Source organism: Triticum aestivum, chromosome 3D (genome assembly GCF_018294505.1).
Source record: "Triticum aestivum cultivar Chinese Spring chromosome 3D, IWGSC CS RefSeq v2.1, whole genome shotgun sequence".
Taxonomy (NCBI): domain Eukaryota; kingdom Viridiplantae; phylum Streptophyta; class Magnoliopsida; order Poales; family Poaceae; genus Triticum; species Triticum aestivum.
In genome coordinates this window covers 361,077,594-361,093,758 of record NC_057802.1, presented here as the reverse complement: position 1 = coordinate 361,093,758, position 16,165 = coordinate 361,077,594, and positions in this window count along the sequence as shown.

Here is a 16,165-nt window from a genome sequence, read left to right as displayed (position 1 = left end):
TCGAATGGACCTTGAAGATTTTAATGAAAATGTAAAATCCTGCAACGGGGCATTAATAGTGAGCCTCGTAAAATAGATTGTTCTGAGTTCCTTGCTAGCATCACCAGAGGAGACTAGAAATGTAACACAAGCTACTATAGGGAGCATTCACTTTCCTGCTATACATTATTTTGCTCTCTTCATAGGTAGATGCATTAATGGTAAACATGATCATAGCCACCTTTGTGCATCAGATCTTAGTGTCCTCAAGAGTGCAGTAATTGGTGATAAACGATATAACATGGGGGCTATTGTTGCGAGGCAGTTACATAATAATGCTAAGGATGGAGATTTCTTTGGTGGGACTTATGCCACCCGATTAGCTAATTATCACGGGGTACCCATAAGAGAAAATGATGTTGAGTTACCACCCGCTTTCCTTGATAATGATGCTATGGTTCATTACCAGTTTCTTGAGAGGAGCGAAGGGCCCTCTTGTACCGACTAATCTTTGACAGGGAGCACGTCTTCTATATTACGCTTCCTGCTCCTGCCTTCTTTAACTTCCAGGTAAAACGGAGATACTTCATAACCAGAGAGAAGGGAGACGAGTATGCGAGAGAGGGGGAGGCCGCTCGCCTCCATGCTGCAGCCCTTCAAGCAGTGGCGGCCGCAGCCCAATACAACCCCAACTATGACTTTGGATACTATCCAGGCGGCCATGTCCCTAGACCAACTTAGGCCAAAAGCCTAATCTTGGGGGAGAACGTATTTCTCACCGACATTACATTCATGTTCACACACTCATTTCAGTTGTCCGTGTTCGTACTTTTTCATTGTATCAACCATGTTAGTTTATTTTTCTCGCTTTCTTCTTGTGTGTTTGGAAAACTTTGAGAAAATCCAAAAAAATTAGTTCTTGCTTCTTTTTAACTTTCCTTTCTAGTTTATTTTAGTAGTAGTATTAAAAGAAATCCAAAATAAATTCTCGTTCTTTTTTTTGCTTGTTGGGAGCTTTCCCATGTATATAATTTTTCTCGTTCTTGTTTTACTTTCTTTAGAAAAACAAAAACTCAAAAAAAATGTTTTGGTGTGTTTCTTTGAAATTCTTTTTTCATTCTTTGGGTTGTAAGGAGAAGACCACGATGAAAATGTTGAGTGGCTCTCATATGCATTATTCTTGATCTAACAAAGAGCCCATATTACCTTGTCTTCTCCTCTGAATGAATGTTTGCAGATGCCAGCTTAGTCCAATGCACGTGCACTCTTATTATTATTCACACCGTTCGGTCGTGCAAGTGAAAGGCAATAATGACGATATTTGATGAAATGATTGAGATGGAGAAAAGCTGGTACGAACTCGACCTATTTAGTTTTTTTTAATATGATTAGCTCATTGATCCTGATTCAACCTATTATGAATTAAACTTGTTTGCAATGACAATTAGAGGTTATAGTTACTCGTGCCATGCTTAATTAGCTAGGAGTTGATAATGGTTTACCTTCCGTGCCAACATGCTTTTAAAATGGTTCTGATGTATCATTATCGGATGGTATCCTCCTTTGAATGATTTAAGTGGCTTGACTTGGCACATGTTCACACATGTAGTTGAATCAAAATCAACATAGCCTTCACGATATTTATGTTCATGGCGATTTATATCCTACTCAAGCTTGCATTCAATGTTGGTTAATCTCGATGCATGTTTATGACCGTTGTCGCTCTCTAGTTTGGCCGCTCCTCAATCTTTTGCTAGACTTCACTTGTACTAAGTGGGAATACTGCTTGTGCATGCACTTCCTTAAACCCAAAGTTGTTCCATATGAGTCCACCATACCTACCTATATGCGGTATCTACCTGCCATTCCAAGTAAATTTGCATGTGCCAAACTCTAAACCTTCAACTAATAATCTGTTTTGTATGCCTGAATCGCTCATGTAGTGACTGGGGGCTGTCAGTATCTTCCATGCTAGGTGGGTTATTCTCACGATGAATGTTTATTCACTTGTCATTCACGAGAAAGTGGCTGGTAATCGGGATGCCCAGTTCCATGATCGAAATCAAATCAAAATATAATCCTAAAACAAAACTCCCCTAGTACTGTTGTTGGTATGGACGGTACCCATGGAGGCGGCTAGCCGTGGAGTGTGATTGTTGGTGGATGATACGTCTCCAACGTATCTATAATTTTTGATTGTTCCATGCTATTATATTATCTGTTTTGGATGTTTATGGGCTTTATTATACATTTTTATATTATTTTTGGGACTAACCTATTAACCGGAGGCCCAGCACAAATTGCTGTTTTCTTGCCTATTTCAGTGTTTCGAAAAAAAGGAATATCAAACGGAGTCCAAACGGAATGATACCTTCGGGAGAGTTATTTTTGGAACGGAAGCAATCCAGGAGACTTGGAGTAGACGTCAGGGAAGCTTCGAGGTGGCCACGAGGCAGGGAGGCGCGCCCCCCACCCTCGTGGGCCCCTCGCGGCTCCCCTGACGGACTTCTTTCGCCTATATATATATATCCATATACCCTAAAAACATCGGGGAACAGAATAGATCGGGAGTTACGTCGCCGCAAGCCTCTGTAGCCACCAAAAACCAATCGGGGCCCTGTTCCGGCACCCTGCCGGAGGGGGATCCCATCACCGGTGGCCATCTTCATCATCCCGGCGCTCTCCATGACGAGGAGGGAGTAGTTCACCCTCGGGGCTGAGGGTATGTACCAGTAGCAATGTGTTTGATCTCTCTCTCTCTCATGTTCTTGATTTGGCACGATCTTGATGTATCGCGAGCTTTGCTATTATAGCTGGATCTTATGATGTTTCTCCCCCTCTACTCTCTTGTAATGGATTGAGTTTTCCCTTTGAAGTTATCTTATCGGATTGAGTCTTTAAGGATTTGAGAACACTTGGTGTATGTCTCGCATGTGTTTATCTGTGGTGACAATGGGATATCACGTGATCTACTTGATGTATGTTTTGGTGATCAACTTGCGGGTTTCGTGACCTCGTGAACTTATGCATAGGGGTTGGCACACGTTTTCGTCTTGACTCTCCGGTAGAAACTTTGGGCCACTCTTTGAAGTTCTTTGTGTTGGTTGAATAGATGAATCTAAGATTATGTGATGCATATCGTATAATCATACCCACGGATACTTGAGGTGACATTGGAGTATCTAGGTGACATTATGGTTTTGGTTCATTTGTGTCTTAAGGTATTATTCTAGTACGAACTCTATGATAGATCGAACGGGAAGAATAGCTTAGTGTTATTTTACTACGGACTCTTGAATAGATAGATCAGAAAGGATAACTTTGAGGTGGTTTTGTACCCTACCATAATCTCTTCGTTTGTTCTCCGCTATTAGTGACTTTGGAGTGACTCTTTGTTGCATGTTGAGGGATAGTTATACGATCCAATTATGTTATTATTGTTGAGAGAACTTTCACTAGTGAAAGTATGAACCCTAGGCCTTGTTTCAACGCATTGAAATACCGTTTGTGCTCACTTTTATCATTAGTTACCTTGCTGTTTTTATATCTTCAGATTACACAAACCTATATCTACCATCCATATTGCACTTGTATCACCATCTCTTCGCCGAACTAGTGCACCTATACAATTTACCATTGTATTGCGTGTGTTGGGGACACAAGAAACTCTTTGTTATTTGGTTGCAGGGTTGTTTGAGAGATACCATATTCATCCTACACCTCCCACAGATTGATAAACCTTAGGTCATCCACTTGAGGGAAATTTGCTACTGTCCTACAAACCTCTGCACTTGGAGGCCCAACAACGTCTACAAGGAGAAGGTTGCGTAGTAGACATCAAGCTCTTTTCTGGCGCCGTTGCCGGGGAGGTGAGTGCTTGAAGGTATATCTTTAGATCTTGCAATCAAATCTTTTAGTTTCTTATTTTATCACTAGTTTAGTATATAAAAGAAAACTACAAAAAAATTGAATTAAGTTTGCCTCATATGCTTCATCTTTTTAATGTATTTCGTGAAAATGATGGGAAGGAAAATTGTGCTCAAGTGCTAGAAGAAGAATTACATAGAATGCTTGGCATAAAATATGTGAATGATGAGCATGATTGCAATGTTGTTAGTATGAATTCTTTGAATACCCATGATGCTAATGATATGCAAAGCCACAAGCTTGGGGATGCTATGTTTGATGTAGATGATATTTTTTGTCCCCCAAGATTTGATGAGCAAATTTACTATCATGAAAGCATGCCTCCTATCTATGATGATTATTGTGATGACATGTATGCTTTAAAGAATAATGATAACCATGAAACTTGTCATCTTGATCTTAATTTTCAATCACATGATAGTTATTTTGTTGAGTTTGCTCCCACTATTGTTGATGAGAATAAATTTGCTTATGTGGAGAGTAATAAAATTTCTATGCAAGTAGATCATGAAAAGAATGCTTTATGTGCTGGTTATATTGTTGAATTCATTCATGATGCTACTGAAAATTATTATGAGGGAGGAATGTATGCTTGTAGGAATTGCAATAATATCAAGTTTCCTCTCTATGTGCTTAAAGTTTTGAAGTTATGCTTGTTTTGCCTTCCTATGCTAGTTGGTTATTGTTCCCATAAGTTGTTTGCTCACAAAATCCCTATGCATAGGAAGTGGGTTAGACTTAAATGTGCTAGTCATATTCTTCATGATGCTCTCTTTATGTTTCAATTCTTATCTTTTATGTGAGCATCATTGAAATCATCATGCCTAGCTAGGGGCGATAAACGTTAGCGCTTGTTGGGAGGCAACCCAATTTTATTTTTGTTCTTTGCTTTTTGTTCCTGTTTAGTAATAAATAATCCATCTAGCTTCTGTTTAGATGTGGTTTTATGTTTTAATTAGTGTTTGTGCCAAGTAAGACCTATAGGATCTTCTTGGATGATAATTATTTGATCTTGCTAAAAAAGACAGAAACTTTCTGATCACGAAAACAATTGTTTAAAATCACCAGAACGTGATAAAATACTGATTCCAATTGAAGTAGATCAATAATAAAATTATCTAGGTCTTCCTATTTTGGCAGAATTTTTGGAGTTCCAGAAGTATATGTTTGATAAAGATTACTACAGACTGTTCTGTTTTTGACAGATTCTGTTTTCTATGTGTTGTTTGCTTATTTTGATGAATCTATGAGTAGTATCGGAGGGTATGAACCATAGATAAGTTGGAATAAAGTAGGTATTACACCAATATGAATTTAGAATGAGTTCACAACAGTACCTCAGTGGTGATTTATTTTCTTATACTAACGGAGCTTACGAGTTTTCTGTTGAGTTTTGTGTTGTGAAGTTTTCAAGTTTTGGGTGAAGATTTGATGGACTATGGAATAAGGAGTGGCAAGAGCCTAAGCTTGGGGATGCCCAAGGCACCCCAAGTTAATATTCAAGGATAACCAAGAGCCTAAGCTTGGGGATGCCCCGGATGGCATCCCCTCTTTCGTCTTCGTTCATCGGTAACTTTACTTGGAACCATATTTTTATTCACCACATGATATGTGTTTTGCTTGGAGCGTCATTTTATTTTCTTTTGTTTTGCTTGCTTTTTGAATAATATACCAAGATCTGAAATTCTTAAATGTTCGAGAGTCTTCACATAGTTGCATAATTATTAAACTACTCATCGATCTTCACTTATATCTTTCGGAGTAGTTTGTCGTTTGCTCTAGTGCTTCACTTATATCTTTTAGAGAACAATGGTGGTTTTATTTTGAAGAAATAGTGAACTCTCATGCTTCACTTATATTATTTTGAGAGTCCTAAACAACATGGTAATTTTCTTTGGTTATGAATTTAGTCCTAATATGATGGGCATCCAAGATGGGTATAATAAAAACTTTCATATAAAGTGCATTGAATACTATGAGAAGTTTGATACTTGATGATTTTTTTGAGATATGAAGATGGTGATATTAGAGTCATGCTAGTGGAGTAGTTGTGAATTTGAGAAATACTTGTGTTAAAGTTTGTGATTCTCGTAGCATGCATGTATGGTGAACCGTTATGTGATGAAGTCGGAGCATGATTTATTTATTGATTGTCTTCCTTATGAGTGGCGGTCGAGGACGAGCGATGGTCTTTTCCTACCAATCTATCCCCCTAGGAGCATGTGCGTAGTACTTTGTTTCGATAACTAATAGATATTTGCAACAAGTATATGAGTTCTTTATGACTAAGGTTGAGTCCATGGATTATACGCACTCTCACCCTTCCACCATTTCTAGCCTCATTAATACCGCGCACCTTTCGCCGTATCATACACCCACCATATACCTTCCTCAAAACAGCCACCATACCTACCTATTATGGCATTTCCATAGCCATTCTGAGATATATTGCCATGCAACTTTCCACCGTTCCGTTTATTATGACACGCTCCATCATTGTCATATTGCTTTGCATGATCATGTAGTTGACATCGTATTTGTGGCAAAGCCACCTTTCATAATTCTTTCATACATGTCACTCTTGATTCATTGCACATCCCGGTACACCACCGGAGGCATTCATATAGAGTCATATTTTGTTCTAAGTATCGAGTTGTAATTCTTGAGTTGTAAGTAAATAAAAGTGTGATGATAATCATTGTTAGAGCATTGTCCCAGTGAGGAAAGGATGATGGAGACTATGATTCCCTCACAAGCCGGGATGAGACTCCGGACTAAAAAAAGAGGCCATAAAAAAAGAGAAGGCCCAAAAAAATATAAAAAATGAGAGAAAAAGAGAGAAGGGACAATGCTACTATCCTTTTACCACACTTGTGCTTCAAAGTAGCACCATCATCTTCATGATAGAGAGTCTCCTATGATTCACTTTCATATACTACTGGGAATTTTACATTATAGAACTTGGCTTGTATATTCCAATGATGGGCTTCCTCAAAATGCCCTAGGTCTTCGTGAGCAAGCGAGTTGGATGCACACCCACTTAGTTTCTTTTGTTGAGCTTTAATACACTTATAGCTCTAGTGCATTCGTTGCATGGCAATCCCTACTCACTCACATTGATATCTATTGATGGGCACCTCCATAGCCCGTTGATACGCCTAGTTGATGTGAGACTATCTTCTCCTTTTTGTCTTCTCCACAACCACCATTCTATTCCACCATAGTGCTATGTCCATGGCTCACGCTCACGTATTGCGTGAAGATTGAAAAAGTTTGAGAACATCAAAAGTATGAAACAATTGCTTGGCTTGTCATCGGGGTTGTGCATGATTTAAATACTTTGTGTGGTGAAGATAGAGCATAGCCAGACTATATGATTTTGTAGGGATAACTTTCTTGGGCCATGTTATTTTGAGAAGACATGATTGCTTTGTTAGTATGCTTGAAGTATTATTGTTTTCATGTCAATATTAAACTTTTGTCTTGAATCTTATGGATATGAACATTCATGCCACAATAAAGAGAAATACATTGAAGAATATGTTAGGTAGCATTCCACATCAATAATTCTGTTTTTATCATTTACCTACTCGAGGACGAGCAGGAATTAAGCTTGGGGATGCTGATACGTCTCCAACGTATCTATAATTTTTTATTGTTCCATGCTATTATATTATCTGTTTTGGATGTTTATGGGCTTTATTATACACTTTTATATTATTTTTGGGACTAACCTATTAACCGGAGGCCCAACCCAAATTGTTGTTTTCTTGCCTATTTCAGTGTTTCGAAGAAAAGGAATATCAAACGGAGTCCAAACGGAATGAAACCTTCGGGAGAGTTATTTTTGGAACGGAAGCAATCCAGGAGACTTGGAGTAGACGTCAGGGAAGCTTCGAGGTGGCCACAAGGCAGGGAGGCGTGCCCCCCACCCTCGTGGGCCCCTCGTGGCTCCCCTGACCGACTTATTTTGCCTATATATATCCATATACCCTAAAAACATCGGGGAACAGAATAGATCGGGAGTTACGCCGCCGCAAGCCTCTACAGCCACCAAAAACCAATCGGGACCCTGTTCCGGCACCCTGCCGGAGGGGGATCCCATCACTGGTGGCCATCTTCATCATCCCGGCGCTCTCCATGACGAGGAGGGAGTAGTTCACCCTCGGGGCTGAGGGTATGTACCAGTAGCTATGTGTTTGATCTCTCTCTCTCGTGTTCTTGATTTGGCACGATCTTGATGTATCGCGAGCTTTGCTATTATAGTTGGATCTTATGATGTTTCTCCCCCTCTACTCTCTTGTAATGGATTGAGTTTTCCCTTTGAAGTTATCTTATCGGATTGAGTCTTTAAGGATTTGAGAAAACTTGATGTATGTCTTGCATGTGATTATCTGTGGTGACAATGGGATATCACGTGATCTACTTGATGTATGTTTTGGTGATCAACTTGCGGATTCCGTGACCTCGTGAACTTATGCATAGGGGTTGGCACACGTTTTCGTCTTGACTCTCCGGTAGAAACTTTGGGGCACTCTTTGAAGTTCTTTGTGTTGGTTGAATAGATGAATCTGAGATTGTGTGATGCATATCGTATAATCATACCCACGGATACTTGAGGTGACATTGGAGTATCTAGGTGACATTAGGGTTTTGTTTGATTTGTGTCTTAAGGTGTTATTCTAGTATGAACTCTATGATAGATCGAACGGAAAGAATAGCTTCGTGTTATTTTACTACGGACTCTTGAATAGATAGATCAGAAAGGATAACTTTGAGGTGGTTTCGTACCCTACCATAATCTCTTCGTTTGTTCTCCGCTATTAGTGACTTTGGAGTGACTCTTTGTTGCATGTTGAGGGATAGTTATATGATCCAATTATGTTATTATTGTTGAGAGAACTTGCACTAGTGAAAGTATGAACCCTAGGCCTTGTTTCAATGCATTGCAATACCGTCTGTGCTCACTTTTATAATTAGTTACCTTGCTGTTTTTATATCTTCAGATTACAAAAACATATATGTACCATCCATATTGCACTTGTATCACCATCTCTTCGCCGAACTAGTGCACCTATACAATTTACCATTATATTGGGTGTGTTGGGGACACAAGAGACTCTTTGTTATTTGGTTGCAGGGTTGTTTGAGAGAGACCATCTTCATCCTACACCTCCCACGGATTGATAAACCTTAGGTCATCCACTTGAGGGAAATTTGCTACTGTCCTACAAACCTCTGCACTTGGAGGCCCAACAACGTCTACAAGGAGAAGGTTGCGTAGTAGACATCTGTGGAGGGGGGAAAACTTTACCATTTTGTTTTGCGAACCGCCTATAATGTATTTAGCATGGAAGATACCGAGATCTCTTGGTTGTTATGTTGACAATGAAAGCATACCGCTCAAAATTATATTGATCTCTGTTTTAAAAGCTCGAGCTCTGGCACCTCTGCAAATCCTTGCTTCCCTCTGCGAAGGGCCTATCTATTTACTTTTATTGCTGAGTCGTCATCCTATTATAAAAGCACAAATTAGAGAGCACCACTGTCATTTGTATGCTTTGTTATTAATTGATATTGAGTATGAGTGTGACTGGATCTCTTTTGCCATGAATTATAATGTCTAGTCAGTCCTTGATCTTCATGGGTGCTCTGCATTTATGTTTTGCAGTCTCAAAAAGGGCTAGTGAGATACCATCATATCATATCATGATTGTTTTGAAAAAGTGTTGTCATCCAAGATTTATTATTATTGCTCGCTAGTTGCTTATGCCATTGATATGAGTAAATGTGAGACCTAAATATTTTTTGTGAATATGGTTAGTCCATAATCTTTGCTGAAAACTTCAATACTGGCTAGACATATTTGCAACAACAAGATCAAATAGAGTTCGTAAAAGTTTTTCTTTGTCACTTTCAGTTTATCAACTGAATTGCTTGAGGACAATCAATGGGTTAAGCTTGGCGGAGTTGATACGTCTCCATCGTATCTACTTTTCCAAACTCTTTTCCCTTGTTTTGGACTCTAATTTGCATGATTTGAATGGAACTAACCCGGACTGACGCTGTTTTCAGCAGAATTGCCATGGTATTATTTTTGTGCAGAAATAAAAGTCCTCAGATTGACCTGAAAATTTACGGAGAATATTTTTGGAATATATAAAAAATATTGGCGCAAGAATCAACCAGAGGGGGGCCACCCAGAGGCCACAAGCCCTGGGGGCGCCCACCCCCTGGGGTGCGCCCTGCAGGCTTGTGGGCCCCTGGAGCTCCACCGACCCTAATTCCAACTCTATAAGTACCTATTCACGGAGAAAAAATCAGAGAGAAGGATTCATCACGTTTTATGATACGAAGCCGCTGCCACCTCTTGTTCTTCATCGGGAGGGCTGATCTAGAGTCCTTTCGGGGCTTTGGACAAGGGGATTTGTCGCCGTCATCATCACCAACCTTCCTCCATCACCAATTTCATGATGCTCACCACCGTGCGTGAGTAATTCCATCGTAGTCTTGCTGGACGGTGATGGGTTGGATGAGATTTATCATGTAATTGAGATAGTTTTGTTAGGGTTTGATCCCTAGTATCCACTATGTTCTGAGATTGAGGCTGCTATGACTTTGCTATGCTTAATACTTGTCACTAGGGCCCGAGTGCCATGATTTCAGATCTGAACCAACTATGTTTTCATGAATATATTTGTGTTCTTAATCCTATCTTGCAACTTATAGACACCTATTGCGAGTGAAGATCATCATACCCCAAGGTGACAATAATTGGGATTCTTTCCGGTGATTACCATAGTTTGAGGAGTTCATGTATTCACTAAGTCCTAATGCTTTGGTCCGGTTCTCTATTAAAAGGAGGCCTTAATATCCCTTAGTTTCCATTAGGACCCCGCTGTCACGGGAGGGTAGGACAAAAAGATGTCATGCAAGTTCTTTTCCATATGCTCATATGACTATATATGGAATACATGCCCACGTTATATTGATGAATTGGAGCTAGTTCTGTGTCACCCTAGGTTATAACTGCTACATGATGAATATCATCTGACACAATTATCATTGTCGATCCATTGCCTACGAGCTTTTCACATATTGATCTTTGCTAAGTTACTTTCGTTGCTACTGCTGCTACAATCAGTACAAAACTGCTACTGTTACTTTTGCCACTGTTACTGTTACTTCCATATTACTTTGCTACCAAATACTTTGCTGCATATATTAAGTCTTTCAGGTGTGGTTGAATTGACAACTCAGCTGCTAATACTCGTGAATATTCTTTGGCTCCCCTTGTGTCAAATCAATAAATTTGGGTTGAATACTCTACCCTCGAAAAATGTTGCGATCCCCTATACTTGTGGGTTATTAGATGGCTCCAGGATTGCTTTCTCACAGGGAGCCAAGGAAGGATATCTGGGCGTTGATACTACAACATATACTTATTACTTATGTTATGGTACTCTACTCTCTTCTGTTGCTGCAAGATGCTAGTCTTCGATAGGCTAGGCCCTTCCCATCTAGTCTGGCATTTCAGCTGTTCAGTCCAAAGATATAGCACCATTCCTTGATACTGACGCATGCTTAGTATAGATCTGATGTAAGTCTTGCGAGTACTTTCGATGAGTACTCACGGTTGCTTTGCTACCTGTTTTCCCCTATACCCGATTGCTGCGATCAGATGACGGATCCTAGGAGCCATCTGACACCGCCGATGACTACTACTACTACTACTACTACTACTACTACTACTACCCGGCGGAGCCTACTACTACGTGGAGACCGCCGACGACCAAGAGTAGATAGGAGGCTCCTAGGCAGGAGGCCTTCCCTTTTCGATACGATGTTGATGTTTGTGCTAGCCGTCTTAAGGCAGACTTGTTTACTTATGTCTATACTCAGATATTGTTGCTTCTGCTGACTCGTTTGTATTCGAGCTTATGTATTCGATCCCTCAAGGCCCCTCGCTTGTAATATAAATCTTGTATGACTTTAATTTGTGTCTAGAGTTGTGTTGTGATATCTTCCCGTGAGTCTCTGATCTTAATCGTGCACATTTGCATGTATGATTAGTGCATGATTAAATCAGGGGCGTCACAATATTCTACTTATCACGCAAAGCAATATCTCCAACCCAAATGTCCTCCTTGAATCTCGTAGTTTCACCATTACCAATTACTTTTCTACAAAACCTAAAGAATGTTCCATTTGCTTATATTAAACCATGCCAAAAATGGTGCATACTTCTTATTACCACCTTGACACAAAGTACAATTTCAGGTACTAATCCTAATTAACTCTCACCACACACCTTATCCATTCTTTAATTGTCATAACCAACTATTTAAAAGGCACATTCATAGCATGCAGTTCAGAAGATCTTCCATGGGTCAAGATGTTTGAGAAGTATATTACACTGTTGATCTTCCTCTAGCAAAAGTATAAGGTTCTCACTGATAGAAAACACATCTCAAGCTTCTGAATATTTTCAAAAGAGGTAATATCATCGGGAGTCATAGAACTTGCGCTCGATGTTCAATTTGGTACTAGAACTTTGAAAAAAACAGAATTGTAGTCACTTAACTCGACTCAAGCGTGCACATACAGTCACAAAATGGGTATGCGGGCATACCCATGTGTATGGCACACCTGCCAGTGAGTGACCGCACACACTTTTTCACAGAACTCCCTTGTATTTCTTCTATTCGTGTAAAATTCAACCGTGGCGACATTTTTTTGCATTAAACCCCCTCGCAAATTTTTATTTGCAGAAATGCAAACCACTATACCGCCAAAATTAACACTAAAAATGGGTGAGGCGGCACTCGAACCCGTGACCCAGGTTTACAACACGAGAAGTTTACCACTCCACCAAACACGATTACTCACCATAGCCCATTTGAGCTCCATGAGCACCTTTCTGATAGTACATTAATTTCAGTTATCTGAATTTAAGGTGAACATCTATGTGTTGTAATGGCCAACGCGACTTGTCTACGAACCTCTGGTCGTGAGGTTGAGACCTGGTGGCCACTCTTTTTTTCATGTCAAGTTTTATTATGTAATAATCGGTGGGACATCACTCAATAAGAAAATTGTGAGGGTGTTAGTGCAAAAATGCATCGTTCGAGGGCAGTCACCCACTGACAAATGGGGTCATACACATGGATACATCAACATACACATTTTGTGACTGTATATGCACGCTAGAGTCAAGTTAAGTAACTGCAATTCCGTATTTTTAAAGGTACAATAGTAGACTAAACATCGAGCACAAGTTCTATGACTCTCGATTATATTACCTCTTTTAGAAAATGCCACCATAGGTAAGGTAGGCAATGGAAACACCATTCTGGTATGGCATGATTCTTGGGAGGATCAACCTCTTATCCAAAGACTTCTTGAATTACACTCATTTGCAATTAATGACAATGTTAGACTTACAACCATGGCATGTGTTGAGGAATTATCTGATCAATTTCACGGACCCCTCTTCCAATAGGTATTGGGTTAGAACAAGTATTGGTTAGGTGATTTTCCTTTGTTTCCTTCTCCCTCTTGTTCCTTGTAAATATTTGACTCCTTAGAGCATCTACAGCCGGACTTGGCAAATCCTCCCCCCTAAACGTCCACAGAAGCGCCCGGATGGCCCCTCATATTTACAGCCGGGAAGTCACACTCATCAAACACAAACCCTCAAATCCATAGTAATCCATGCACGTGGATCATATATAAAAAAATCATCACAATTTAACAGTTCAACAAAGCAAATAAATCATAGTTCAACAACCCAGACATGGAAAAACTGATATTCAAGTCCGAGCGATAGATATCAATCACCGGATGGATCACTCGTTGGACGCCATCCGTACTATCTCCTTTATCGCGGCCATCTGTGTCGCCTGCTTTGCCTCCATCTGTACCGCCTACTTCGTTGTGTTGGGAACCATTGCCTAGAAATCAAAAAATTCCTACGAACACCCAAGATCTATCTAGGAGAAGCATAACAACAACAGGGGAGAGTGTGTCTATGTACACGGTTGATGTAGTCATACTCGTCCCGATCCAACCGCGATCCAAACTGATGAAGTACCGAACGAAGGGCACCTCCGCATTCAGCACACATATGGCTCGATGATGTCTCCTCCTCCTTGATCCAGCAAGTGAGGGAGGAGAAGTAGATGGGATTGGCGGTAGCACGACGACATGACGGTGATGGTGGTGGAGTGAGTCCGGCAGGGCTACGCGGAGCACTACCGAAACAGCGAAGATGGAGGAGTTACGAAGTAACGGGAGAGAGAGAGGGGGGGGCCAACGGCTTGTGTGTACTCTTGGGGGCACCCCTTCCCCTCTATATATAGGTTGAGGGGCATGGTGGCCCGCCCTCCAAGCCCTAGGGCTGGCGCACCAAGGGGGAGGAGTTGGACTCCTAGTCCAATTCCCTCCTTTCCATACACAGGTGGACTTTCCACCTTTCCCAGCCACATGGGCCTTAAGGGACTTGTGTGCCTAGCCCAATAAGGCCAGGGAGCCTCCCTCAGCCCATGTCGATCCTTGGGACGTTGTGGAATCCTTGGTGGACTTCCGGACTCCTGCGGAAGTTTTCGGAACCTTCTGAAACCTTCCCGCTACAATACCGAAAAAACTGAAACTTTTTCCGGAACCCTAAAAGCAACTTTACATACATAAATCTTTACCTCTGGACCATTCCGGAGCTCCTCGTGAAATCCAGGATCTCATGTGGGACTCCGAACAATATTCGATCACCAACATGCACATCCCAATATTACTCTAGCGTCACCGAACGTTAAGCGTGCAGACCCTACGGGTTCGAGAATCATGTAGACATGACCGAGACACCTCTCTGGTCAATAACCAATAGCGCAATCTGGATGCCCACATTGGTTCTTACATATTCCACAAATATCCTTTATCGGTCGAACCACGACGTCAAGGATTTGGTTAACCCCGTATGCAATTCCCTTTGTCCAGCGATATGTTACTTGCCCGAGATTCGGTCGTCGGTATCTCCATACCTAGTTCAATCTCGTTACCAAAAAGTCTCTTTACTCATTTTGTAATACAAGATCTCATGACTAACTCATTATCCACATTGCTTCCAAGCTCTTTACGATGTTGTATTACCGAGAGGCCCCAGAGATATCTCTCTGTCACACGGAGTGACAAATCTCAGTCTCGATCCATGCCAACCCAACAGACACCTTCGGAGATACCTGTAGATCATCTTTATGATCACCCAGTTATGAAGTGAGGTTTGATAGCACACAAGGTATTCCTCCGGTATCCGGGAGTTGCATGATCTCATGGTCTTAGGAATAGATACTTGACATGAAGAAAGATATAGCAATAAACTCAAGTGATACGATCGAATGCTAAGATTACGGCTGGGTCTTGTCCATCACATCATTCTCCTAATGATGTGATCCCGTTATCAAATGAAAACTCATGTCTATGGTTAGGAAACCTTAACCATCTTTTATCAACAAGCTAGTCTAGCAGAGGCTTGCTAGGGACATAGTATTTGCTTATGTATTCACACATGTATTTAAGTTTCTGGTCAATACAATTCTAGCTTGAATAATAAACCTTTATCATTAACAAGGAAATATGATAATAACCAATTTATTATTGCCTCTAGGGCATATTTCCAACATGTTGCTGCCATCGTCGCTCTTGCCACCTCGTACTCCCTACGTTCGTTGATTTCCTTCTTCCTCCAGACGAGCCATATATTCCTTGATCATTCAAGAGGCTTTTGTCCGTCAACATTATCCTCAAATCCTCCATATGTCGAGCAAGTTGCAACCTGTCCTTAATCTCTACTGATCCAAAAGCCCAGACCTTCTCAATCTCCCATTTAAGACACACTTCTACTTCTCAAATCTATCTTGTCCCTATCAATTGCTAAATTGTTGTCCACCTTCTCTCGGTCCCAATCCATCCTTTCTTTTTGCGCATCCCATATGAGCTTGCACCTCTCCTGTTTCTTGGTCTCCCTTCTTGAAAACATGCCCATCCATGTGGTGAACATTTTTGACACCACGGCGTCACAGGCGGCCCTCCCCTTCTCCCACTTGTTTTCCATCACTTGCCGGTTATTTATAGGCAGAGTAGCTTTTCCATTCTCCCCTAAAACTTCACTCTTATTCATACAACCGAATTGATTGGTGGGAGCTTGAGCCATCATTCTTCCTCTTGCCAGCCCTGAGATCTTCCACAAGTTGTGTACACTTTGGTT